The sequence below is a fragment of the Amblyomma maculatum genome, chromosome 9, assembly GCF_055883805.1.
Source record: "Amblyomma maculatum isolate TAMU_Amacu chromosome 9, ASM5588380v1, whole genome shotgun sequence".
NCBI lineage: Eukaryota > Metazoa > Arthropoda > Arachnida > Ixodida > Ixodidae > Amblyomma > Amblyomma maculatum.
The window spans coordinates 38,695,363-38,713,549 of record NC_139352.1 but is presented as its reverse complement, the minus strand read 5'-3'; positions in this window follow the sequence as shown (position 1 = coordinate 38,713,549).

Genomic DNA, 18,187 nt, shown 5'->3' with positions numbered 1-18,187 from the left:
AGCCATTAGCCTAGCCGTATTGATTTGCCTGCGTGGCCTAGAAGTAATGTGAATGCGAGGGACGAGGCAGTCTGATTCTGATATCTTTCTCCCCCATGAAAGGGGAGGCCAGAATACGCAGCTCCGGCCTATTGTAACGTTATCAGTGCGCGGCCATGTTTGCTGCCAGTTGCTACCTGCCAGCCCCATGGTCGCGATTTTTCGTTCACAGCGTCGATGCCTGGTGTTCTGCAAAACTGCGTCTTTAACGCTTTCACGTAAAATGGTGAGTGTGGATGGTAAATGCTGCTCTGGAGGACGGAGTACATAGAAAGAGAACTGTAGTTAGCGTCAGAGATTCTTCCCCTCTTCAAGCACGCTTACCCTAGAACAAATCACTCTTGCGGTCTTTGAAGCGTCATGCAGCTGCCTATTCTTGCGCGTCCGTATCGGGCCCGGTTTCTTACATATGATAAACTCATGCTTCATGAATCTTAAGCAATGAGATAACTGTGTGCTAATATGCCGCACAATATCGTCTAGAATCCATTAGATAAGCTCTCATTTCTCCGATGAATCCTATTATAGTACGTTGTCTCCCAGGGATGTGCTTAAATAAGCGTCTTATTACTGGTTGCCTACTCGAAGAGCTCTAGTTAATTCCAGTGACTGAAGACAAGGATGTGATGCATGCAATATGGCATAGTGCTGCCGTTGTTGCCATTATTAACTTTCGAAAATCGTTTCTTTCCGGAAACACCCTCATTTTTCATCTCGGCAGTACAAACCCTGTCGCATTTATGTGTGTCCAGCACGCTGGCGCCGCTCCTGAGATGCGCGTAGAAAACGCTAGCGGTAAAGGCCACCTTCACCAGAGACAATGGCGTCAACGTTGTCGGTGTCGGTGTTGTCAGAGAAAAATCACGAGCATTGAGTTAGCAGGTGGTAGCAAGCAGCTGAAATGGCCGCCCATTGATTGGATATAGAACTGCCTGCTGGACGTTACGTTTCACAGGAGGTACAGATTAGGGCCTCTCCTTTCGAATCGAAGTGTGATGTCAGAATGAACCTGCTTGGATCCTTGTATTCTGGATGAGACCCTTTACCCCAGGCCACGCAGGCACACTCGTACAGCCTGGTTAAAAGGGGGCTTTATATGTGGGTGATCGCCTATAAAATCACCCCGTTCTCTTTTAGGCGGAGCATAAGTATGCTCCCTAATCTTTGTTCTGTCTCTGAGTGCATAGATGATGAGCGTTTGCGCATATGTTGTGTTGGATTTTACAGCTAAAGCTCTATCAACCGCTAAAGTGAATTTATTTCTGTATCGCAAAGGAAAGATGCGACGTTTTCCATCACCGCAGGGCAGAAAGCATCACAAGGACTTATATGTGTGCGGGTAGGCGATTGAATCGTTGAACGCCAAATGTAGTCGATAAGGCCAAGGACGCGTTTTCTTCGCTACTGTGAGGTTCTAAGATCAGCAGGAGGCATCCTCAGGCAGAAAGAGGAATGTTGGAAGGGTGGGAAATTGGTGTCACAGTCATGCGGCTTATATAGATACTGAATCTGGAGCCAAGAAACACATCTGATGCTTTTGCTCGAGCTTTCATGCAACCATCTTTACATCTGGCTAGCGTTTTCCCCAGTTGGATTGATTAGTCGTTGAAATGGAATGGAGATGGTGAACAGCGCCGTAATGTTTATTTCCTTAACAATGAACTTATTTTCATTGATCTGCATATAATTATCGGCATATGATTGGTACTATGAGATACCTAAAAGTTTCCCCAGAAGGATTCTTTCCGGGCAGTAAAGGGGTAGGCAAAAATAAAGCCGCCTGGTTTGTTTCCTCCAATTTTATGCTATATTTATTGATCGGCTCATTTAAACAAATCGCCCCGTCATTGATATTCTTAGAAATTATACTTCAGAAAATCATTAATATTGCTTTTGGTAGCATATGAAATACCTAAACAAGGTTTTCTTGAATTGTTTGATGTTGATATCATGTCATGAAACATCGCAGTTTTTTGTTCATTCTTGCTTGCCCGCATTTATGCAACCCTCCTCGAAAAAACTTTAGGCAATTCCAGGGCACTTGAACTCCGAAATTCAACGTCCCCTTTGAAATCCTACTCGCATCTACTGGTTTTGTACTATGGAAACTCGGTTATGCGCTGAATGATTTCAACGAACGGTGTTCAAAGCACCATTCACTGTAAAAGAATTGGCTGTAGCTTAGCTCGGCTAGTCCAGAATATACGTAGCGAAAGCAAGTGTGCCTAGTACTGGGCTGCCTATTCCTCTCCAATCCAATTTATTCCCATCCAATCCAGTGTAATTCAAGCCAGTCCCGCTTAATCTAATCCAATACAATCCAATTCAGTCTAATAAAATCCAGTTCGATCAAGTACAGTTCATTCCAGTGAAATATAATCCAACTAACGCTGTTCAGTTCAATCCAAACCTGTCAATACAAACCAGTCGAATCCAGTCCAAACCAATCCAGTCCAATCTAATCTAGTCCAATACAATCCTGTCTAATGCTGAGCACACACTCATCCGAAATGATTCGCTGACCAGCCTATCATAATCACTACTATCATCCTCACTCTAGAGAAGGAGAATTAAGATGCGCTACTCACTATGTCTAGCTATGTTATTGTTGCATTGAGAAATCGTCTTCTGGTCGCTTCTTGATTGCAGATGGCACGGTGGGAGCGCGGCCTCCGCCAGCTGAGGCTGTTGCTAGGCAACGGCTTTCTGTCTCCGGCGTCGCGAAACTCCTCGTTCGTGGCCAATGTAGCTTTCTCTACAAAAGTCACAGAAAGACGCAGCATACTTGAAATTCAGACAAAAAATGCAGGAAATTTAACCATGAATGAACAAAAAAACTAGAATCTTATGTAACTTGACACTACTGTTCATTGCAGATTCTCCAGCTCATCAATAATACGCTGGAGGACACCGAACCTTAGAATTTCAACATCCCTTTTGAAATTCTCTTGGCAAATAAAGCTTTTTAATAAACGGGCCCATATAGCACTGACCACTTTAAAAACAATGGTGTTCAGACCGCGCATTAGTAAAATAAAAGGTAGTCAAATGCGCAAGATATTTGGAAATGAGGCCGGCACAGAAAGTTTCACACTACAAAAAAACAACAACAACAACACAATATTATATTAACGTTCAATAATGTTCTTTCCAGACTCTCCAAAGTATGGCAAATTCGGCATCATTGATTTCACCGCAGCGTGTCTTGCAGGTGTACGCATGAAGTATTGGGAACTAACCTTAAGAATATGCAGAATATTTTTACTGTATTTCTTTGGGGCCTGTGGTGTTTGCAAAAGCCTGAACTTATAATGTTTCCCTTTCAGTTATGCCTGCTGGAAAACGATGTCTACACAGACGATCTCACCGTGACTCTTGGTACGATCAAGTGGGCACGATCGATACTCTCGTAAACGAACGCTTCCTTCGGCATGCTGCACGACTATGAGTTGGAACGTCGCAGCCATGTAATTGCGCCTCCTCTGCATCCTAGCATACATCAAAAAGCCGAGAATTATTATACTTTTTGAAGTGAACCGGATGATTAAACTCAGTGAGCTCGTATCGAATTTCGCCGTTTATGATGACCGTGAATATTGCTTTCACTGCAAACGCAGCTTTCATCTGGTGTTATAAGGCCAGAAAGAGTAATGTTATCGCCCCCATCGGTGGTATCTGCCATCACACTTTAGTTATATGAATAGTGGTTGTCGGGTGCGCATTCCCGTCGCCAATCAGTTAAAACAATGACCCCCGAATATAATTTGTGGTAACTATTCCGTATTTCAGATGAGCAATGTGAACATATATTTCAAAACGTAATTCTCAGTGAAATGTATATGCGATTTACTGCAGCTGAAGCGATGCTATAACCAGAAAGAGGCCTTGATTCGAAAATACGTGAGAAAGAAATATATACCGTTCTCAATATTGGGTTTTATAGGAGCAATGAAAACAGAATTTAGTATGTATCGATAGCGTGTAACAGTACGATCAAAAAGAAGCAAAGAAAGAGCATTTGTAAACATCATAAGACCTCAAGTATCGACGCCAACCGCTCGACTACAAACGAAAAAAGCAGGTGTCGACCCCGAGTTCGGCTGGCGAATCCCAGACCCCATGCCCAGCCACCATTCTTTGATTGACTATGGCAGTCCGGCCTTTGCGATGAAGATGTGGATAATGTTATATGACTAGAGGTAAATTTTTAAATCTACTTTTCAGGCCGATGAATGCGCCTTCTGCTGGCGGCTAATGTCAACATATATCCAGTGAGAGCCAGAGAAACTTTTCTGGCTGCAAACCCTTTATAGGATCCTTCTCATCGTTGGTTTAATTGATGACAGCGCAGAGGGCACTTGTTTACAGCCGAGATTATTGGATTACGCCTCACCATTAGCTGAATGTGACACTACTCGCAGTAAAATATAGCGAGTTTGCCCAGACACAGTGGCTTAAGCGGGCGCACTGACAGGGAAGAAACCAATATTTCGTATTGCCTCGCTTCTATGCTAGCCATAAATACACTGCACAAAAGAAAAAATGCGTTCATTTGGTTCATAGCCTATTGTTGGCCCATTCATTTTGCTACGCCCCACCATTCTGGACGAATATATTAACAAGAGGGTATATTCAGAGGGCGCTATTGAATCCGCTGTGGCTGAAAAAACATTGTATAGGTTTTGGCTTTCCTTCTCAATAAAGAAATTTTTATATACAAGCTAGGAATCGTGTTGAAAAATACTAATAACGATGCTGGTTATTTCAAATAACGACAAACACTGGGGCGTCCCAATTAAACACTGACAATGAGGAACACCACCACTGCAGGGCTCCGAAATAATTTCGGCACCTGGAGGTTTGTAACGCAAACTGACATCACACACACACTGAAGCTTTTAGCACTTTACCTAAACTGGACTCTGGGTCTTTGAACATGGGTAAATTAGACCAGCAGCAAAGACCAAGCGGCCAAGCCATTCAATGTGTTTTTTTTTCATCACTTGAGCCTCTGCGACAGGTCGTTGCTTAAAACACTAAAGAAATTGCCATCGATAAATATATAATATATATATATATATATATATATATATATATAACCTTTGAACCGTATTCATAGTTCCCACGACGATTCGGCCGCAGCAGCACCCCAACCAAGGCTTCTGACACTCTGAATTCACAGTTCAGATATGCAGCACACAGAACAGGTTTCCAGAAAACAAACTGACCACGCTACAAGAAACACGCGGCCTTCTCATCAGGATCAATGGCACTTTCAAGACACCCTACAAAGGATGTTTCCACTGACGAGCCTAGGTGGTAGTGCACGAACTGGTTTGCCCAGTACCTTCCGGCCGGTATTGGTGCGGTGACGTCAAAGGAAGCGAGAAGGAAAGTGCCGAGGCCTTGAAATATATTAGACGAGGCTTTTTCTCGACACGCAGAAAAAAGCCCCTTTATCTCTACCATGGCCTTCATATCCGGTAGCCACTATTCCTACTTTAGACTTAGGCTTTCAGGCAGGCAGTTGGCACGTGCTTCAAATATTCGCGCTGCAACGGCATAGTGCCCGAAAGCCCGACAAGGTAAGCGGATATAAGCATTACGCGAATGACTGTATACTATTGCACGCGGCTTCCCAACGCTGAGGCGCACGAGAATGCACAGAGCTACAGAAGTCGCTTCCGACAGCGCATGAGTGGAGGCTGCGCAAAAAAACCATTCACTGCTTTAAGAGTGAATTTTTTTCCATGTGAAGAATAAAAAATGCAACTACTTGGATACGCATTGAAATGCAAGGCCATAAGTAGTGAGTAGCCTTCGCAATCTTATTTCGCATAGATCTCGCCAAGACGAATCGTTTGATGCCACCCGCATGCGTCGGCTACTAAGGTTCGCCCGAACACACTCCCCGGCAAACGCATATTCTGACCATTTTAGACCAACAAAGGTGAATTATGCGACTCCGCATTAAAATTTAAAGCAGCTTTAGGATTCTACGATTACATTTATGAACTCAACAAATATTTAGACACCATTCCGGTATCTGTACCACGAAGCTTAGTGCCCCAATTTGAGCGTAATGACAGAGTATGGTAATGTACTAATTTGTCCAGAGTGGGTGCCCACTGAGTGGTAGACACGTCTGAATGTTTTGAGTACGCAAAGGCGATTCGTTGAGTTCCCCAATAGTATTGGGTGGAACATTGCTCCTGTGCTTGTTAACATTTTTCTTGTGAGGGATGACCGAGTATTACAAAAGGGCATGCGACAAATGTGTATTAGTGCATGCTTTACATATGTTGATAATTTCCTGGTGTGTGTCGATGCGGAATGTGCAATTGACGAAGTTGTGTCAAACACTTTAGGTTGAATTTCAGCGATCACATCCTGAACTATCATTCACACATGAACTGCCGCATAACAATTGCCTGCAGTTTTTGGATATAGCAGTTGAAATGCCCTCATGTATTCTGGCACCACAAAACGAGAAGTGAAAATTTTTGCTTCCATACGACTCAGCATATTCTAAGTTGATAAAAAGAAACATTGCTGATGCGTGTTTCCAACCTGCGTTAAAAAAGTAGTATCATCACAAGGTAAATGACGGTATCAACTTGCAGGTCACTCGGATTAAGTTGGGCGGTTATCTGAATCCGATGTTGGTGTAGGTGGCTGAAAAGGAGTTCCCCACTGATGACTAACACTCGAAATAAACGACCATGTAACATAAGACAGAAAGCAAGCACAATTGTACTTAAAACGGTCCGTTAAGCACACAAGTCTAGAATGCACAGAGCGGAGAAAAGAGAGCAACAGTACATGTCTCAAGGCAAATAGCAGGCTGATAGCATCGAAATTAGGGGTCAGAAAGGTCAGAATATATTGAGATATATTACATACTTTTTCTCAAGTCATGAACACCAAGTTGTCAACTTGTCAGAATAGACAAGCATTTACCAGGAAATGGAACCTCTAGTTTTTTTATCTAGGGAACTGAACTCTGAAGAAAGAGATAGCTCGTGCAAGTAGTGTCGGGAGAGCACAGAATTATAGAAAGAATTATGCCAGCATCGCAGACCGGTAAAAGATCAATGCGGTCTAGCCAAGAAAAACGCCGCAGGTAATACGCTCTGCTAAAGCTCATTTTTAGATGGCATCCTCGAGGCACTGCAGATGAAGTTATGTGGTGTTAGGAAGATAGTGAGAGACCGGAAAGCGTGGCGTGACATGGTCCATAGGGTCACGAAGAGTCGGACACGACTGAACGACTAAACTGAACTGAAGGCTCATTTTGGTGCTTGTCGGACGAATAAAGAAGAAAAGTCTTTATCCTGAGAGTCCAACCTAAAGGCTCACTCACAGTAACCCGGTACTAAGGTATGCAGACCCGAATAGGGGGCAGGGACTCCGCGCCTTGAAGTGCGCAAGAATACACTGATTCTTCGCGGCCTCAGCTGCCAGGCGGACGACTTCTCTTTAAGCTTAAGGAAGCATCCGCTTCTTCCAATATCCCAAAATACAGAAAGGCTGTATTCATCAGGAGTATAAATATACGACGTTTTTTTTTTCTTTTCAGGCATCATGTGCATTGACAAAATGCTCCCATTATAATACCATTTGGTTCAAGGAATCTCAGCTAGATAGGCTGATCTGGTCCACCCTGCTCACGTGCAGGAGTCTGATAACGCCCTAAGTAAATGGCCGTTGGTGTGAGCGATCAACAAAAATAACATTGCCTGAAGAAGAGTCAGTTACAGGCTACTAATCTTGTCCCCGTGTCGAAGCAGCAAAGAATCGGAGGACAATCATTGCAAGCATTACAGATATAGAAGTATGCAGAAAGTAGTTTTGCAGTATGTGCTCAAGTAACAAGGATCAAGGGTAGGAGCCTGTACATGAACACTAGCGAAATGCGCTTTTTTGCCCTCTTAATAGGCGCCAAATGGACATCGCAAACTTTCCCGAATTAACAATCCCATCAGTTTAGTGGTTTCCCATTGAAATGGAGATGTTCAAACATAGGTTCGGCTGAAAGTGTGATTCATTTATTTGTACTCAATGACACTCACAGGAGGCCACAGCTCCCATGATGGCGACCTGTAAGCAATCACTACAGGCGGCTGAGCAAGAGAATTTAGGCTGAAATCCCGGATTTTACAATAGAATATCTATGAAGATTGAGATAAAAATATGAGTATGATGAAAAATATTGAAAAAACGAAAGAAATGACATCGCTTAAAGTAACGTCGTAAGGGGGCCATCCTTTGGGATATTTAAAATGACCTGCGTGGAGCTTTGCAACCTTGTAGTTGACGCGTCATATCTGGCGTCTGGAGTGTTTTGCCTGCACGTCATGCGTGCCTTGATGTCTCCGTGCGATCGATGAGTTTAGGAAGGCTTCGCCCACCTGAAAGCAGTTGTGCATACACAATATATCTGCTTTTGTGCATTTACCCATCTCATAGGCACACTGGGGCAGATGCAAATATTCTTGTGATGGAATATTTTTTTGTAGAGGTTGTCTCACTGTAAGAAATGAAATGGAATCGGTATAACAGCTCAGCGTTCTTTTCTGCAAGGACCTCCAGCCTGACCACAGTGAAACCTGCCTCCAGTGCGCATAAAGGTAAAGCTAAAAGATATTATTCTAATTCTTTGGTAAGTCTTTGTTTCTTTCGCATTCATTCTATAATCTAGTAAAGAAATGTTATACTTTTGAATCTGGCTCTTAGATCATTTCCAAATTATGAGCCTCCGGAAGAATAGGAAGGTACCTCAAATACTACACCTGACGTTTACTTAGGTTCTGCAACAGTGCTGAGACATACAGAGCGAAGTGGGGCTCCGGCCATGGCGCGAGGTCAGACGCAGAAAGATGACAGCGCTTAGGCAACAGCACCATGACGGGATATATGGAACGGATTTGGAAAACTGTTTGCATTACTGGCAGACACGTGCTAGGACTTGGATAACCGTCTTGAAGCTGTTGCTTTTTTGAGTACTGACCTAATATGTCAGTTGCAGTCAGCAGCAAGGCTGGAGCAAGTTCGTTGCTTAAAGGAAATAGTATATTTGGAGTACATTTTTAATGAGGGAATAATCAAATCCTTATGACAGTAGCACTCGCTTCGTAATACTGAAATGAAAATGTCACAAAGACCTGTATTGAAAGTTTATATATAGCATTAGCCATCAGAAAAAAAATAATGAGGAATGCCTGGAGGTAAGTATATGACACGAAGAAAAATTTCAGTGATCACCTGCTATGACTGGGTGGTAATCCAAAACAATACACTTTTGGCGATGGCCACCTTTACTTTTCGCTTTTACGTTCCAAAATGCTAGGCTACTAGTCGCTTATTAGCAAATTTCTTTCTTACGTCTTTATTCTGTCTCATCTCTTCTAAAACCACAAGGGGACTTATAAGTACCGACGAAGGCTTCCAAGCGCTACACCTAAAGGTTGCTTGATTTTGCAAGAGGTATGTTTTGATAACAATTTAGTTAGATACCTGTTGTTTGAAACTGTACGCTTAGTCTCTTGTGCAATTTCTTATATCCAAATGAAAAGTACCACTGTTATTGCTTCCGGTTTTCTTACAGTCCTAGTTCGTCTATAGCGATCAGTGACCTCGAATAGGGTTAAATCTCTGACATAGTTAAAAAAAAGAGGTAAAGGTATAGCCACAAAATTTTAGGGCGAAATATAACTGCAGCACAAAGCGCTTCTGGTGGTAAGAAAGACTAACTTCTGGGTCTGGCGGCTTGCGCGGACGAGAAGCGGCCTATTCCAATTAGCCCCACTATTTAAGCCTGTGCCCAGCTTTGCTCCCACTCTTACCAAATTTCGCTTACCCTGGGTGGAGTCTCTTTGCTTAGGTTAGAGGAAAGTGTTGAAGTTTGGCTGTCATTAAAGTTTTATAGGTATTGTTTTAGCTGTTGTCATGTTCCCTACGTTATGCTGTAGTGAAAGAGAACTCGGTGGGAATTTTGTCAGCGTAAGCTTTAGCGAGTTGCGTGGCCATCTCGCTACCGCGTACAACACGAACATGAGTGGAAGTAATTTCGGTTTCTCAATGGAGGGCTTTTCGCGAAGCAGCCTGATTGCACGCCGCTCATGCGAGCACAGACCGAACGTGATGCTGAGAAAATATTTCAGTGCACGCTGACAGGACGCCAGCTAATGATGATAACGAGGAACCTACCAGATGATGAATGAGTATTCTACGTGTCAGCATTGCAGTTCTTATGCATATGTTGCCACTAAGCTGTTAATATAATACACCCTTATTCAGTGATCAAGACGATTACACTGGCCAGTGTTCAGGACATTGTTCTCAAAAGCTTCATATTTACTGTTGTTTGAATACTTCGTATTGCAAAACTGCAAAATGGTGAGTATTGGTGACTACCAAGAGGCAGCGGTGTCATGATTTACCCTACAAGAAATACCTGCACAACTCTAACAATTTTATTACAAAACTGATGACCGTAAAACATTTAGTCATTAGAAAAAAAAAATCCCGCTTTTTTCTGCAAATGAGTGTGAAATATGCGCTTTCGAGTAGTGTATGAAACTTTGTTTGGAATTCATTGCCGCTAAATCTCTTCATTTGCGACGCTGACATCAATAGCAATTGTTTTTAGCAGGTCAACTCTGAAACTTTAACACCGTGCTCCTTTTAACTGGTTTTAGAAGTAGTTAGTGGAATAGCTAGCATCAGAAATTCCACATTTGCGGCATATGATATTTTCGAAGGAAATATTACGATACTTTTGAAAATCGCAGCTCTCTCTGAAATAGTTGACTTGGTCCTACTTCTCCTGGTATATAACGCCTGTTTCACACAAAAACATGGGCAGGCACAGCGGTTCAACAGTTTTACAGAGTTGGTTAGAAAAATCCTGGTGGTGTGTACGCAGGCAGACATCAAGTTTTCACACCTTGCTTTCATCTCTAACTTCTCAGCTGCAGTGTAACGTGGGCGACCCCGTTGCCAAGCAGGAGCAGACCTAGACGCACAAATGGCACGCTTGCGCGCCATCTCTTGCGGTAGCGCCATGTGATCGCGGGATTTCCAATGAGCACGTATACAGAAACTAGCACTCTAGGTTTAAAAAGCGGACAATCAACAAAAATCTACTACAATACTTGCTTAACCCTAGCTTCCGCAAACACTTTCTTACTAATGAAGAAACTACTCTTTCGCTGACAGTGGTAAGGCATTGTATACGCTGCCTTGCTTTAATCGTTGAGGTAACACGCTGTTTTGCGTGAGCAGTTAACTGTTCGCCTTGCTACCAGATGTATTGAGTTTGATTTCATGGAACTGCAAGGCTTTTTATTGCTTTGATTTCTCTTTGTCTGCGCGTTACAATCACAAAAAAGACGCCGGTCGTTCTGCGACAGGGGACACTTAAAGCTGTCGCGCTAATATCGAATTGCCAAGAAACTTCAGTCACTCAGAATAAGATGGTCACTGCCGTTACAGATAGTGAACTTGTATCTTCTTGTAAAAATAATTTTCATCTTCTTAACCTAATATGCATACACAGCTGACAGGAATTCGGTTTACTATAATATTATCACGAGGTTCGACACACATAAAATTTACTATAGCATCATTAACGACCATTAGAAGAGCGCATTGTTATCATTTATTCAAAGGCAAGTAATGTAGATCAACGGATGATAACGAATTTTCATACTTTCTACAAAAATCACTCCCTAACCTTAAACCTTTAATTTCCATGATGGCCTAAGTCGTTTACATTTTCTGAATACAGAATCGGCTGTTCTGTTTCCTTGCTTTCACTGTTATTGTGTATTTTGGAAATAATATATCGTTTCAAACTTACCCGTAAACTTCTAGGTTATTTTCATATTACAGTCATAAACTCTGTTATTATATCCCTTACGTACGCGTGAAAAAGCATAACGTGATTTCTTTTTTAAAATTGTATGTGAACGTTGACCCACAATTTTGAGATCAAGTGCTATCGCGATTTATCGGGTTCCCCCCCCCCGTCAAGCCTTTAGCCCCGGAACCTTTTGCATGATGGAAGCATGCGGCACATATGCAAACATGTATTTTCGCCATCCTCCGCTCTGCGACCTTCTCGCTGTGTTACGTGGCTACCTACTTCCTTATAATTTCGAACGAGTTCTTTTGCATGTGTCTGTACCCTCGCAATAAAACTACCAAAAATCAAGATCTCTGCTTTAAATCAGATTGTAAGGAGCACTATACGCCACAAAGGCTGCGAGTGCGCCAAGTAAATACGCCCAGGATCTGTAAACTTTTGTACTTCACATTGGTAGCTGTCAGTTTCCACCACTTAGAGCGAAAATTCGAGTTTTAAAAAATGCAGTTATGTGTTTCGAGTGCGTAATGCTTCATAAAAGTACTTTCTGTTTAAACTTTTGCAGCAGCCTAGCCAGGTCTCGTATGGAGTCCGTGCACAGAATCACCATTGTCCTTATGGTGGTCGCAATGTTTTCTCCGTGCACTACACAGAAGAGATTTCTTTCCAGGAAAGGCACGGAAAAATACGACCCTTGCGAAGAAAACTTTAGTAAGTTGTTCGTGATAATGTTATATCTAATAGATAGATAGATGTATTTATTGAAAGGAAAAGGCAGAGAGGTTGGCCTGAATAATTCAAATCTGGCCTGCTACTCTGCACTGGGGAAGGGGAAGGAGAGAAGAAAGAAGGTCATGATGGGTGACGATGTGGGAGAAGGCATATGGGATACATATACAGACACAGTAGCTTGTTTTACAAGCGCGAATCAAGTCCGCTGGCGCACAAAAAACGGCAAAGAGCACGCACTGCCTGGGCACCCTTCCCCTTGTCCTGCCAAGCGCCCAGCAGCAGTTCCTCCGACAGAGGTCTGTTGTCTAAACGCTTCAAGGAAGCCGCTGGCACACTTCTCTCGCGCGCATATGCTGGGCACACCAATAATATATGGTCCACAGTCTCTGGGATGCCACAAGTTGAACATTCCGGCGAGTCTATCTGTCCAATTAAATGTAAGTACTTGCGCGTGAAAGCCACGTTTAAACGAAGTCTATGTAGTAAGCATGTCTGATGACGCGGAATATCACGCGGAACATAAAATTTTAATGCTTGATCGAGCCTTCTTAGACGAATGTGTCGGGCGTCTGGCTGGGCCCAGTAAGCTGCTGTAGCATTATTCATGCAACTCGTAAGAAGGCACGTAGTGTCACCTCTTGAAAAAGGCACCGCTGTTTGGAGGCCATTGATGAGTGCGCTTTTCGCTTCAACATCGGCCTGTTCATTCCCATGGAGCCCGCAATGGACAGGAATCCATTGAAACATTATCATGTGGCCTTGCAGCTGGGCAGATCTGAGGAGCTCCATAATGTTTACTGCCAGGGACTGATAGGCAGTGTGGCGTAAGAAGTTTTCCAAAAGTTGTAACTTAACACCTTGAGTTGGCCTATCTTTGTGTTATATTTGTAGCGCAGAGAGACTGGGCACAATTGAACTTTGCCCTCTGTAGATGACGATGAAGGGAATATCCGCGAAACTTGAGATTTTGTATGCTAGAAGAGGTTAAGAGGTGTAGGAACTATGAAAGGCCGCACTGGTGGTTTTTATCGGAAGTTAACTTGCCGTGGGCAGGGCTGACGTTTGCGCGCCATTTCGTGCGGACAACAATGCGATCTTTTCCAGATAATTGTTTTATGATGTTGAAGGCGTGGGGTAAGGGGCGGGGGCGGGGGGGATTGAAGACAAAAAACAAAAACAATTTTGAATATCGCAAAAACTGGTGGTTTAATAACCCGACAGAACTGTAGGCTGCCAGAGAGCACCAAAGATGTATTTACTAGGAACGGTAGTCAAATGCACGTTTAAAGAGATCGTAGCTCGCAGACCCTGTCGTTGTTACATCGTCGCAGCAGAGAAGTGAATGCGAATTACGATGGAATGCAGTGCTTTTTTTGTTAACTGTAGAGGAATGCTTGGCTAAGGTAGTGAAATTGCGAGCGCAACGCCAGCCTGCGTGTGCCACATCTTGGGCATTTCCATCTGGACAGACAGACTCGACAGCATTTCAAGGAAGGCCCGAGCGGGGAGGTCTGTATGGTAGCTTTCTGTGATTGCGAAAGGAAGACTTCAATTGCTGTAAATGCCGTCTCGCGTAGAGAATCATTCTTTATGTTTTGTTGTATTGTAGGCGGTCCTCTACGAAAACTGAGAAAAAAAGGTGTGAATTGAAATAAAATTTATTTTGTTCCGAGGACCCATTATTTCCACAAAATTTAATATGAGGGTACCCGCGCACAAAGCGAAGTTACACAAGTGTGCAAAAGTTCTAATTCGCAAGACGACAAATTTTTAGAAAGGAAATTAAAGAATTAGTGATGTAAATGGAAGGTGACATATGGTGGTTTTAGTTATAGGAATTTCACCTTCAAGTAGAAGCTCCTGCTCGGAGATTTGCAAGGTGTCCGATATGTTGTTATGGATCCCCAATAAACCAATATACCGTTTATGAGTGGCATGGGGAACAATATTGCTTCATAAACACTGTGAAAATATACAATTTTGAATTTTTGTAATAATTAAGCACGTTTGTTAATATTTAGCACTAATTTTACAGGAAGTGCCTCATACAGCTTTCATAGCAGGATAAAATTTTCAAGAGAAATTGTATGACGGCTGGGATAATCATTTATGCGCAACTTGAGCACAACCAGGTCCATTTCAGGCAAAAATCTAACTTGACTTATGGTGAAAATCCTGCCTGGACGACATCTGTATGCAAGTATCTGCCGGATTCCGCTAGGTATTGGTGAGGTGGTGTAATCGTTAAGAAAGAATACCTCCCGAGAGTATCGAAATCCTAACCTTCCGATTACCAGCCGAGCGCGTTAACCGCCTACGCTATGCCTTGGATGTGAGAAACGGATCTTAGTTATATTCGTCTAGTATTCCTGCCGCAGCCATAGCAACGTGGGCCGCGATAATGATGCCTGCACTACGGTCTCCAAGAGGGAGCGTGGCGAACACCATCTGCCGCTACCTAACAAGACAAAGCTCCGCAACGAGCACGCGGGATAGGGTGGCTGATCCTGGCCCTGATGGGGCTAGGACAAGTAGGTCACCGCCGCTTGTGGCGGGGACTAGCCTGCCACTGATTTTTAATCTGTTGTAGGCCGTCATTGCACCCACCACCGTTTCGGTGGTTGTGGACGACGGCTGTTGTTGCAGCGCGCGTCTTTCCCTCCCTCTTCTTTTTTTTTCTTGTGTATTTTCTCTTCTGTCGCACGAGGCAGCGGAGGTGGCTCAGCTTAAGAGCCAGTAGCAGGCCCGTGCATTTTCTTTTTTTTTTCCTACCACCGCAACAACAACAATAGCAACAAGCACGCGCCATCTCCACTGAGTGGAGCTACTCAACTCGAATGTGATGAGCCACTGTGTGATGTTCAGGGCTTTGTCAAATAAACACCGCTGTAAACTAGTTCCAAGGGCTTTCGCGTTATCGCTCTTAAGGGGTATTATGTGCCTCAAGTGTTTTTATCTTTGGAATATATTGATAACAATGATAAGTGAGCCATGTTTGTATGTATTTGCAGTTAGTGCCAAGTTACATTGTGCTCATAACTATTCTTTACCTATCACTTGTTCTTGATTATTTGAAAGTAGCGATTGCGTAAGACCTGCTCGCGTTACTCCAGTATTTTGACGACCTCGTCTCGTGTGGTGCATGGGCGACGTGGGGACGTTAACCATCTGCTGAAAGATTTCATCGAGGAGAGTTAGCGCGTTTATTAAGCGCCGTTTATAAGGGCATGAAGTGATCATAATAATGGCTAAGTTTCACTCCGCTCTCCAATTCACGATTCCGTTATTCACTTTCAGTTCAGTTCAGTCGTTCAGCCGTGTCCGACTCTTCGTGACCCTATGGACCATATCATGCCACGCTTTCCGGTCTCTCACTATCTTTCTAACGTCACATAACTTCATCTGCAGCGCCTCGAGGATGCCATCTAACCATAGCGTTTGCTGCCTACCCCTTCTCCGGTGACCCTCAACCTTTCCCAACATCAAATCTTTCTCCAGCGACTCCTCTCTTCTCATCAGATGACCAAAGTAGCTGAGCTTTAACTTTATAATTTGACCCACCAATGTTATTCACTTTACTAATCGCTAAATGACTACTGTCATACTTTTTCCCATAACTTATGCTGCGTAATCTCGAACACACATTGCATACAGTGGTAGGCTGCCACCTTGCATCAAAGACCACCCGAGGTCGATGAAAAGCTACGATTGAACGAAGCTGGTTGAATGCCCCCGCGTGACCTTGGGAAATGCATATATGTGTCGGGATCCAAGGATCACTGGGTCGCTTCTCTTGCCACCTTTGTGTCTGACAGCTAGCCAGATGGTTGCAGGCCAGTCGGGTAGCAATCAATTTTACCTGCATTCCTACATTCATGTTCCTTATCAATGCCCAGATGGTATCAATATCATAACTTTCGGTCACATTTCCCATCACGACAGCATATCTTCCTTCGCCGCAATATACCATACTTTTCTTTCCTGCTTCCACCGCTGCTGACCTCGTACTTTAGGCACCATGACGTTTACGATGCTGTCTCGGACACTTATTTCTTATTGCTTTCTTGAAATTCCCGTGGCCCCTTTATCAAAATCTATCTTTGGTAGCTTTATTTGATTATATATTATAATTGGTTCACAGGAAGGGAAAGGCTCAGTACCTGTCACAATTGTTTCTGTGGACACCGGCACCGCACTATAAGAAAAACGAGGAAGGTTGGAATGAAAGTGGATAGAAAGAAAGACCAGCCTTAGTAGAGGACTACGGAGTAATTTTGACCACCTGGGGATCTTTAACGAGCGCTGAAATCGCACGGGCTTTACATCGCACACGGACGCCTCTTCGTTTCGCCTCCATCGAAGCGCAGCCGCCGCGGTACGGAACGAAGCCGGGTACTCCGGCACAGTAGTCGGGCGTCTTACCACTGCACCATCCCGGCGGGGCATTGTGCTCAGTGTTTCACGAATATTGCTTTATATTTGTCATACTTCAGTAGAAGATATCGAGATTTCCTTTACAAATATTCATTTATACATCCTTTACCTCATGCAGCCTTTTGTTCAGCTGCCAATCTTTTAAGCTTTTAATAATTTCCTCTGCAAAGCCCTTCCCCTGGAGTGTGTTGCGGCAAACCCGTAGGGTCTCAACGAGGGTCAATTTGTGACGTCGGTGTCGAGGTGGATACCATGACATTGACGTACAAGGGGTTCAATTGTTCCCATGGATTTACCACATATTCCTTATGTAATCTCTGTTTATTTTCTAACATACTGCTTATCGCACACAATATTAACAATGTGAAACCAAGTCGCGTTAAATACCTGTGACTACCTTGGGAATAATTTCAATGCCAATTTTTTTCGCTTACCATAAACCTCGTTTACAACGATGACATTATTTTTGTTTTTCTACAAAGCTCTACAATGCTTTGATGGCAGTCTCTAATATATTTCCCTGTAGTATATCTGTACAGTGGTCTCTTTAAGAAACAAATACTTTTCCTGTCGGCCACCAAAAACTTCATGGAGCTCGAAATAACCATATGATCATGTGATGCATCTTTTGAGCATCTTTTATGCTCAAAAGATGCATCACATGATCATATGGTTATTTTGAGTATAAAATGGGTGGTTCCACTCTTTGAATATCGTTTGCTCTCAATCTTTGCACACAATATTGCACGTACAGGAAATGGCTGAGGAAACTTGAGACCCCTCGGCTCATATGATCTAATACATGTTCACTTGGTTAGGTCTATCATTTGTGCTATTGAGCTGAAAGGTACATACTTACGTGGATACATACATACATACGTATATACGCACGTATGTACGTACCATCTTTGCCAAAAGTAACCAGGCTGAATGTTTTGCTTCTCGCTTGTAGTCTAAAGCCAACATGGCTTCCGAGAGGCTCACAACTTGTTAATAAGTGAGGGCAAGAGGTCGCCTTTACTTTGCACAGATTTACAGCTTCAGAAGTACGAATTCTCCACTACCTGACCAGAAGCGAAACCCGCAGCCTGGTTACTTTTGGCAAAGATGGTA